The following is a 10,851-nucleotide window of genomic DNA, read 5'->3' as shown; positions in this document are numbered from 1 at the left end:
CTCCAGCGACACCAAACTCACAGAATCCACTCATTTTAACCCCCTGAACGACATTTGTGAAAATTAGCCCTCTGGGAAGAGCACGACCAAAGATCCTTACCCTAGCTCAAGGAGGTAGGCTTCACGGAGCCCTACCAGGCACAAAGAGACACCATTAAAGATTCTACCTAACTTAGAGATACCAAACCAAACGGTTTCTAGGGTGTGAGTAGAGCAAGCCCTGGTAATTTGGGGTCCCTATCTGCCCAGGGGCCGAGAGAAAGCCGTGCTGTGCCATCAACCCTAATAACCGGTCCAGAAACGAAGTGCGATTCGAGGTCCTCCTCGTCCTATAAATGTTTTGCTCAAGCAAGCTCAGAGCTGTTTGAAAGGGCACGATTACTTGATGTAAATGAGCCTGCCCATGTCTTCCTAAACCACTTCTATGCCCGAGTTACCATAAAAGCTGTCTGAGGCCTAAAGCGTGAAGAGGCAAAAAGTGGAGGGAGAGGAACACTTTTTAACACTTTGTATTGGGACTTTAAACTAAAAAAAACTGCAATTCTTTTTGGCTGTCGTTTTTGGAAGCAAGGTATTTTTCATACTGTGACCGGACAATTTGCACGTGTTGCACATTAAAAACAGAACGCCATCACCATCAAATGCCTGCAATGCTGCTATATAAAAGTCAAAGATGAACGGTCTTAGAGAGATAGGCTTTTCCAGGTTTGTAACATCTTACCACAGGAAATTGCATAGCAAATTTGGGCCAGATTAAACCAAACGTCTCAGAGTTATGAGGTGTCAAAATTAAATTTTTGTCATTTTTCAGCCCCTTCCTCCCCCTGCCATGCCAAGATGAAACGCTCCAGCGACACCAAACTCACAGAATCCACTCATTTTAACCCCCTGAACGACATTTGTGAAAATCAGCCCTCTGGGAAGAGCACGACCAAAGATCCTTACCCTAGCTCAAAAAGGTAAGCTTCACGGAGCCCCACCAGGCACAAAGAGACACCAGTAAAGATTCTACTTAACTTAGAGATACCAAACCGCACGGTTTCTAGGGTGTGAGTAGAGCAGGCCCTGGTAATTTGGGGTCCCTATCTGCCCAAGGGGCCGAGAGAAAGCTGTGCTGTGCCGTCAATCCTATTAACCGGTCCAGAAACGAAGTGCGATTCGAGGTCCTCCTCATCCTATAAATGTTTTGCTCAAGCAAGCTCAGTGCTGTTTGAAAGGGCACAATTACTTGATGTAAATGAGCGTGCCCATGTCTACCTAAACCACTTCTATGCCCGAGTTACCATAAAAGCTGTCTGAGGCCTAAAGCGTGAATGGGCACAAAGTGGAGGGAGAGGAACTCTTTTTAACACTTTGTATTGGGACTTTAAACTTAAAAAAACTGCAAATCTTTTTGGCTGTCGTTTTCGGAAGCAAGGTATTTTTCATACATTAACTGGACAGTTCGCATGTGTTGCTCATTAAAAACAGAACACCATCTCCATCAAATGCCTGCAATGCTGCTATATAAAAATCAAAGATGAACGGTCTTAGAGAGATAGGCTTTTCCAGGTTTGTAACATCTTACCACAGGAAGCTGCATAGCAAATTTGGGCCAGATTAAACCAAACGTCTCCGAGTTATGAGGTGTCAAAATTAAATTTTTGTCATTTTTCAGCCCCTTCCTCCCCCTGCCATGCCAAGATGAAACGCTCCAGCGACACCAAACTCACAGAATCCACTCATTTTAACCCCCTGAACGACATTTGTGAAAATCAGCCCTCTGGGAAGAGCACGACCAAAGATCCTTACCCTAGCTCAAGGAGGAAGGCTTCACGGAGCCCCACCAGGCACAAAGAGACACCATTAAAGATTCTACCTAACTTAGAGATACCAAACCAAATGGTTTCTAGGGTGTGAGTAGAGCAAGCCCTGGTAATTTGGGGTCCCTATCTGGCCCAGGGGCCGAGAGAAAGCCGTGCTGTGCCGTCAACCATATTAACCGGTCCAGAAACGAAGTGCGATTCGAGGTCCTCCTCGTCCTATAAATGTTTTTCTCAAGCAAGCTCAGTGCTGTTTGAAAGGACACGATTACTTGGTGTAAATGAGCGTGCCCATGTCTACCTAAACCACTTCTACGCCCGACTTACCATAAAAGCTGTCTGAAGTCTAAAGCGTGAAGGGTGCAAAAAGTGGAGGGAGAGGAACACTTTTTAACACTTTGTATTGTGGACTTTAAACTGAAAAAACTGCAAATCTTTTACATTTTTCAGACTTTAACTAGAACATGGGGACAGGTAAAAGTGAAATACAAGAATATTCTACAAAATGGTAGCCTTTAATTATTATACTTTATTTTAAAAAGGCACTTGTTATGTCAAGAGATCCAAATTTCGGTGTCATTCCTTAGACACTGGAAGTAAAGAACATGTGCAAACTGGGAATTTTAACTAAAAAAATCTTTATCCATAAAAAATGAAAAATTTCCTTTTCCAAGTCATCCACAGTTTACACAGTAAAACTGTATTGTTCCATGTCTAGATATTCCATCAATAGTTTTTTCTAATTCAATATACGGCTCGACAGGAAGCAAGCCTTTCAAAGTAAAACTAAACTTCACAATAAAATGGCCCGAACAAATCTTCTTACTGAATAGGATAAAAATAAAAAGCAAAGCATCATACAAATAACTTAAATATTTTAGATTTTTGGCTCCAACACCACTTTTTCCTCTTTAAAAGCCACTGTTAAATGATGTGTTTGTCTGTTTATAACAGCCACCAAGAAAATCTCTCTACAATTACACTATCGCGCTGCGCTAAAGGATCCTTTCTATTGCGCAATACGCAAATAATTCGAAAAACTCTGCAAATTATTCTTGCACCTTCCGCAACAGGCTGCAGTCATAAAAATAGACATGGCTACGACAGACTTCCCTATCTCCTCCGCTTATAAAGCTGCAATCTAATCCTGTTTACATGAAATAAGCCTGCTCTCGAGCAGGTTTAAGCTTGCGCACATGTTGCTATGACAACAAGTGCAGGATGTCTTTCGAAGAACCAAACGATCCAAGATCATGCCAAATCGTCAACAATGAAATCCTGCTAACTGTGTTAGCGACGTATGAAGAACAGGCCCCTGGTTGTGGCGCGCCTGAGTCGGTGAGGCACCTGGTCTAAGAGTGCAGTGCTGCCGTAGACCAGTGGGCAAAGCCTGGCTCCTTACAATTACCGTACTTAGCAGTAAGGGAGGTTGAATTCTTAATGGGGTGAGCTGCAACACACAAGCAGCAAAGAAAGATGTTGCCAATTAGCTCACCTTTGCAGACGCCCATATAGACCTGAAACCTGCTGCTGAGGAAGCACAAGCAGATTCCCCCCGTGGCTGTGATCCAGATGGCAGAAGCAAAGCCTGCCAAAGCTGCAGGCTGCTGGCAGCAAAGAGAGGACACAGCCACAAAGAAGCATCGCCTCTGTGCCCATTCGGACGAAGGAGCCAGAGCCACACAGGAAAAGGTCGAAGCAGCGACGGTCTGGCTCTCCGGGTGTGGCAGGTGGGAAGGAGCATCAGGGTGGGGATCCCCTCTGAGCATCAAGACTCTTTAGAAGAATGGGGTGGCTATTTTGTTGAGGATTCACCTCGCTCCTTTATAAATTTTAAACATCCAGTGTCACTTTGAAAATTTTCTATTAAAACATCTTGATTATTTTACATGATCTGAGGTAGACATTTTGACCAAAATGTGGGAAAAGCTTTGGTCCCAGCTCCTCCCTTCTATATCCCCCAGCATGCCAGTCAACAAGCCATGCTTTTAAAGATTTTTTTTTGTAATTGAGTTGTGAGTTAGCAGTAGTCCTGTTTTCTGCTCTTTGAGTTCTAGCATTTGAATTGGCAGGGAGGTGGCCCAGATGTGATCATCAGCTCTCATCAAGGTCTGAGGCTTCTTCATTTTGTTTATTTCGGTCAAGGCTCTTAACTCTTTTTTTATTGTTTCTTTGAAATTAACTTCAACCACTGCTATTAGTCAGAATTTAAATCTTCTCTGTCTTGTGACACTCGTTAAAGTATGAAACAAAACAGATTCATTAAAAAAACTAAATCCAGCCTTAACCTTACAATTACCTTCCTGCCTGAGGTCATTGAAAAAAAACAAAAAACTCATACTTATGATTCCAAAAAATGCAGCTGTGGTGGACTGGTGACCTAACCAGCGTGTAAGCTAACCCTTCACCTGTTGACTGCTGGATATTGACCCCTGCTCATGAAATTCTCTTAGACTGGAGGATTCTTTTAAGTAGCTCCCCTATTCAGGGATCAGTACAGCAAGCCAGTACAAGTTTCATTTAGACTTGACATATCTTACGCCATATGCCTTTCCTGCCACAAGTGGTTTTCAAACCCATGTCTGACACATTTTCAGAATCACCAAAATGTTCCTCTGGAGACCCTTATGGTACAAGTCCTCCTCTATAATTCATAGTCAATCACCTCCAAGTGCACCCATCCAACCTTCTAATAACACACAACTCCAACTTGGAAAAGATGAAATGAGAAAATCACCAACTCCACCAAACAGCAATCTTGTGCCGCCCTCAGCCTCTGTGGATATCATCGCCTCATCTTCATCAGTAAGGAATCTTCACCACTCCTGTTACAACACATTGTCATATCATTCCAGATTCAGATACCAATATTGTTACCTCTCCTACAGGATACTGATAAGAATCATTCACTCCACCAATTTCCTGCCAACTTCATTCTCTAAGGATATCCTCCCCTCTTCTGCACTAGTAAGAAATCATCACGCCTTCTTGTACACCACATTCTCAACCCATTTCAGTTTCAGATACTAACCAACCTATGTCTTACCTCAAATAGGACCGGGTTTCCTGAGGAAGACTTCAGATTGTTCTGCTCACACAAGTGGTGATAACACACTACTCTTCTGTGTATAATAGATTTCTTGAATTCTTACATTTTGTGTTGCTGTCCTTCCCTTAGAGAAATCTGTTTTCTTAGTCGATGCTCAGACATTGGATTCCAACGTATTGTTATTCATTCCCTGTGTCTTTTTTCAGAACTCTCCTTAAGAACCTCTACACCGCTCCTCTGTCTGCTCTCCTGGCACAAGTGCTCCTAGATAACTCATCGTTCTCTCACCTGCCAGTCCACTCTCCAACCTTTTGCCGATCCAAAACTTCCACTAGGAAAAGAAGGACCAAAGGAGACAATCATTAACTTCACTAATCTCCTGACCAACCTTAGCCTCAGTGGATATCCTCACTTCCTCTTCACCAGTACAACACTGTCTCCCCTCCTACAACCTGTTCTCAACCCATTTCAGTTTCAGATACTAACCCATCATATTAATCCTTTTCACAGACTCATGCCAGAGGGTTTGCATACATTGTACATGTACGTATATTATTACGAAACGAACGTTTACGTCTTGACTTAAATATATATCCTAATTTTTCATTTGTATAATGATTTAAGTAGAACAATGACTAGTGCTTTGCTTTAAGTTGTATTTACCGGAGATGAAGTGTAGACTGCAAATTCTGTCGTGGTAAGATGGCTGCCACAGTCGATTGGCATCCTTTTCATTGAAATTATCAATTTCTTCTTCTTCTTCGGTAAACGAAAGAAACGTACGTCCGACGATTTGGAATGCCTCTGTGTGCAACCGGCAGCACAACAAGTCGTAGGCATTGTTTATATTCCAAAAATAAACTAAAAGTACGCTCTAATTCACCCGTTTTGTCACGCTGGTAAGCGAAAACAGTACTGTTTAGGCGACCACCGTTACCCGGATGTAGCGCGGATGTAGCTCGTGACGTCACGCGTGAAGTGCACCTATCACTGTGCAGCTAGGGCTACTACTCCAGGAGCCCCAAACCCAGCGCCATAGAGATGGAAAGAGTTGCGACCATACGTAGACGCCCCATTGTACGCTGCCGGCCGCTGGGCCGACGTGCCTACAGGGCGGCCATCTTGGGTCAGACCACAGATCAGACATCTGCTGTCAAAATGAATAGGAGGCAGCTCAGATCTCATTTTAATCATATGTTCACAATGCTCGTGACCTTTCAGACAGATTACATATATTTATTCAGAATCAAAACTATTTAAATTGAAGTCAAACTGGATGAAAAATGTACATGCACTTACATATTTTGCAGTTATATATAAATCTAATATACACACAATTTATACACACATAAATCTCTCTCTTTTTCTTCCAATATATATATATATATATATATATATATATATATATATATATATATATATAATAGCAAAAACTGTATAATAATACATATATATATATATATATATATATATATATATATATATATTTTTTTTTTTTTTTTTTTTTTTTTATTATTTTATTTTTTTTTTTAAGTTGGCGAGAAGCTACCGCGGCGGCCGCGGCGAGGCGGCTGCACCTTGGCGAGGCGGCGGCGGTAGCGTCTCGCCAACATAAAAAAAAAAAATAAATAAATAAAAAATAATAATAATAATAAAACTGGCGAGGCGGCGACGGCGGCTGCCTCGCCAAGATAGCGCTGCGGGAAGCTTGATGTTCATACCTTCACTGTGTTAGTCATTGTTTGTACTGCCATTTTTTCCACTTTTCGTTGCGTTCGCCTGTCTGCTAAGCTCAACAACCGCGTCTGGCTTCACGGAGAAACCAGAACAGCTGAGCATCTTTACGACAGTGCACTTTTACTTTCGCCCTCTGGGGGGAGCCTCGCTGGAAAATCAACCCCGGTTGCATAGTATACCTTCAAGTTAGACAATAATTTAATTCAATCAATTGGTCCCATGTAGCCCCTAAAGGGGTGACGTTTTCAGTCAGTTGATTTATCTGGAAATCGGGTGAGAATTCACCGGATTCAGAGTGTCTGAAAACATAAAGTACATTTTTCTGAATTGACTTGTATTCTCTCTGAGCGCAGCTAGGTCTGACCTAAGATGGCCGCTCTGTCGGCACGCCTCTCACCCGAGGACGCGGCGTCTACGTATTCATGTCTGTGGTTGCGACACTCTTTGATATCACCGCCAGGGCAGTCACGTGGTTCGTGTAGACCGCTATAGTTCCAAAACATACGCTGGCTGTCATGTTCTTCTATGGGACAGACAGCTGCGATTGCGTTATTTAACGGTAAATATATATATAAAACATACACCCTACTACTTTTTCAGCTGTTATTGCATGATTACATATTTGTTAATGTCATTTTTCCATTTTGAGAGGTAGGGTGATAACAAAAAGCTGTATATTACTTAGATACGTTTTACATTTTTTGGGGGGGGGGGGAAAGCTTATGTTCATGTTCGTATGGACAGGAGAACAGGCTCGAACGGCTCTAACTTAACTTTTCTTTTCCATATCATTCATGTGATGACAGATGTCTCATGATTTTCATTTTTTGGCGACTGGGCTGTATTATTGATTACTGTGATTTTGCTTATGAATTCCGATTCAGCCATTAGCTTACCTTTGTGGTAGCGTTAGGTCTGCCGTGGTCCATTAAGCATTCGCCTAGCAGCTAGCTCACTTCTGATAAGTGGTCATCCCCAGACCACAACGTGAAACATGATCATGTTAAGACTAAGAATATAATTTTAAGATTAAGCCATTCACATATTATCAAAAGCATTATGCTTATCTGTTTGGGTCTATAGGCAAGTGCAGAGCTATTAAGATTTTTCTCTACGTCTCTGGATTAATGCACAGAGTAAGAGTAAGGTTAGCTGCAGAGAGAGTGATAGAGAACAGTGACAGGCAACACTCCCATTGGACTCCATTGTTGCTTTGTGCTTTTTTGAGAAAGAACAGTCCATTCCGCATTTACACCCACTTTTTCTGATGAGGCAGGAGTTGGCCACAAAATGATAATTTTAATACTAAGCCATGCACAAAGAATCAAATATATTAAATAATAACAACTCATTAACCTTGGATGAATGATTCAAATATTGTTTAATAAAAAATACTGAGTGAGACAACAAGATGTGTGTGTATCTAACTGGAAAAACAAGAACAAAGTGAAGGAACAGGGAGCAATATTATAAATACATTTAAAAAAAATCCTCCACATACATCAGGCTTCAGAGTGCATCAGGGCTGAAAGAAAGGACAACATTAATAATAAAGGTACCTGGCATAAGATAAAAATTAACAGTGTGGAACAAAAAAAATGGGAACAAGCATGAATAATATCAACAAACATACGTACAGTATGTGTGAACAAGAACAACAAATGTGTAAACAGGCGTTAAGAACAGGTATCGTAACCATTTTATTTTGGGGGGGGGGCGCTCCACTGAAACCTGTGATGGCCACAACAACGATACTGCTGGTCCAGCAAGATCTGTTGAGACAGGGGCACAAATATGTTCATTCAAGCCAGTTCATTCTGGACTGCCTACAAAAATAATTTTTCTTGCATACGTCAGAGGAACTCAGTCCCGACACCTGTGGAGTTCCACTATGCACTACGGGCTGTCACTGTAGGGCAGTTCCTCTCGACAACCCATACTGGCAGTTACCTGGATGATGCATCAGACCACTTGGCAGACTTCTTGGACAACAAGAACAGCAACTGCAGTGCTTCTGAGGTTGTGAGAGTGGAGCTCCCACCTGACCTCACAAAGACCGAGTCTTGTGTCCTCTACCACCTGGCAGGATACATAGCGAAGAGGGTCATCAGCTTCTCGCTCTGTGAGGAATGCCAATGTGCACTGGTTGAAAAAGTAACCAACATAACAAGTGAGAAAGCTGTTTTACTACAGTTAAAGGAATTTAAAAGGGGTGCATTATACCGGCCATGCGATGAGCTGTTCACTCTCCTGCAGCACGTGGAGCACCTCTTCCGTTCCCAGACGAGTGATTCCCTTATGGAATCCTCCAACGTAGTGGAACAGCTGGAAAGAGAGGCCATGAGTCTGGACAGCAACCTTCCCTCATGCCATGAGCTGAAAAAAATAAACCTTTCAACATATATCAGGCTGAGGTTAAGGATTCACTCAAAGTGCATCGGAGATGAGAGGAAGGCAAACAGCCGTAATAAGGGGTACCTTGGCAGCAAGAGTCAGACCAAGAAGGCGATTTCCACACAGCAGACCTCCTCACCTAAGGTCATACCATCTAGGCCACTAACGAACACCTTACTGGTTGCCATGGATGTACTCGGCCACTCCATTCCCGGCACACCGTCCGCAGTCTCCACAGCCTCCAGTCTCCTCTTATTCCAGCAGTCAGCAGTCGCCACCAGCAGCCATGGCCAGCACCAGCCGCCACCAGCTGCCAGCGCCAGCAGTGGCCAACATTATCAGCAGCCGTCACAAGCAGCAGCCGCCATCACCATCCTTCGCCAACATCAGCCAGCTCAAGCAGTCATCGCCTCCAGCAGCAGCCGCCTGCAGCAGCAGTGTTTGGGGAACAAATTAGTCACACTACTGTCTGAGTAATAAACATTTTAAACCTCATTATGGCTTATGATAATTTTTTGTGTGGAATAATTTGTATTCCTACATGCAATCCAACTAAACAGCCCTTTCAAGGGTGCAATTAAACAAACCTTATTTCTACTAGCATAGCTGAGTACACAGTACTCAGCTTAATGGCTAACACCGCCAGGTTCAGCAGATACAACCTAAAAAAAACGTCCTAGTCAACCTTGATGATCCTAGTAATCTAACATCAATAACTTACTTAATAAAGGATGTTAGAGATTCACTAATGAACTTCGTAATTTCTGGTGTAGCGATACCTTCTTCACAGCTGGCAAAATCGAGATAAAAGTGGCAGGCAATGACTGAAAATCGGTTGTCTACCAAGTTAAGAATATATTTATAAATTGCACTGTGCACATACAAATAAATATAAACATATGCACCATAAAGGGCCTATTTATATAATATACAGAGTTGACAATTCAAAAGAGGTAGCTATTTAATCAATTTACGCCTGGATATAACGTTAGTGCTACCTTTACAGAGGGCGAAGTCAAGCTAACAAAACTAGCAGGCAATCGGTCGTCTACCAAGATAAAAAATATATATATAATTACGCTGTGTACATACAACAAAAGATCAGTATAAGCATCATAAATGGCCTATGATACAATATAGACAGTTGACAATTCAAAACATTATTTAATCAACTTACCTCAGAAGTTACTCGACAGTCAGCAATTGAAGTGAATGATGTCCAACGCCATAGAATGGCTTTTTGGAACTATGCGAGGCTGCATACCCCGGAAGTAGGCGGCAAACAGCGTACAACGCAGTCCAATGGGAGTGTCGCGACTCTTTTTATCCCTATGGCTCTACCCAAACCCATTCATTTTGGCGATGCTGATTGGCCAAATATTTATAAATCTCCCCTAGCAACAGTATACGATTGGTTATTTCGCTACACTTGTAGGCTCCTTCAGTCACAGCCCCACAAGTGTAGAAGAAGAGAAATGATTCGTCTGTTGGTGGAAATGCACTGTTAAATGATAGAGTCAATCAGTAGAAGTTTTTTAATAATTCTTATTACATGTAGCCATGTACTATTAAGTACAAACTGACATTAATAATACTTTTAAAATCTATATATATTTTGACTTTTCCCCTCCACATCTAGGGCAGCGCCCGAGCGCCCCCTATGGGCCAGCCGCCACTGGTAGATGGTTTTGTGAACACACTGTTAATGGTTGATCTCGAGAAAAATGGAGAGAGGAGAACAAATTACTTTTCTGTAAGAATTGCCAATCTTTCACCACTGATTTCTCTCCAGCAGTTTGTATCTTGAGAAACAGAAATTGAGACCACAGTGGAGGACAGATAGAAGGTCCTGACTTGATGAGTTGTTAG

The 10,851-nt window shown here is 42.2% G+C and overlaps 1 long non-coding RNA gene across 2 annotated transcripts; it reads right to left on the bottom strand.

The window, feature by feature from the left end:
• Positions 1–8,183: 8,183 nt before the first annotated feature.
• LOC118560053 lies at positions 8,184–10,186 on the bottom strand. Of its 2 annotated transcripts, XR_004929042.1 has the most exons (4): positions 10,160–10,186; positions 8,812–9,408; positions 8,539–8,730; positions 8,184–8,360 (listed from the first exon to the last, which is right to left on the bottom strand). It is a non-coding gene; the product is annotated as an uncharacterized LOC118560053 (long non-coding RNA). The 2 variants fall into 2 exon arrangements; XR_004929041.1 differs by lacking the exon at positions 10,160–10,186 and having other exon boundaries at positions 8,812–9,578.
• Positions 10,187–10,851: the final 665 nt, after the last annotated feature.

Source organism: Fundulus heteroclitus, unplaced genomic scaffold (genome assembly GCF_011125445.2).
Source record: "Fundulus heteroclitus isolate FHET01 unplaced genomic scaffold, MU-UCD_Fhet_4.1 scaffold_37, whole genome shotgun sequence".
Taxonomy (NCBI): Eukaryota; Metazoa; Chordata; class Actinopteri; order Cyprinodontiformes; family Fundulidae; genus Fundulus; species Fundulus heteroclitus.
Note: the sequence above shows the minus strand (reverse complement) of the source record. Positions and strands in the feature narration are given on the sequence as shown.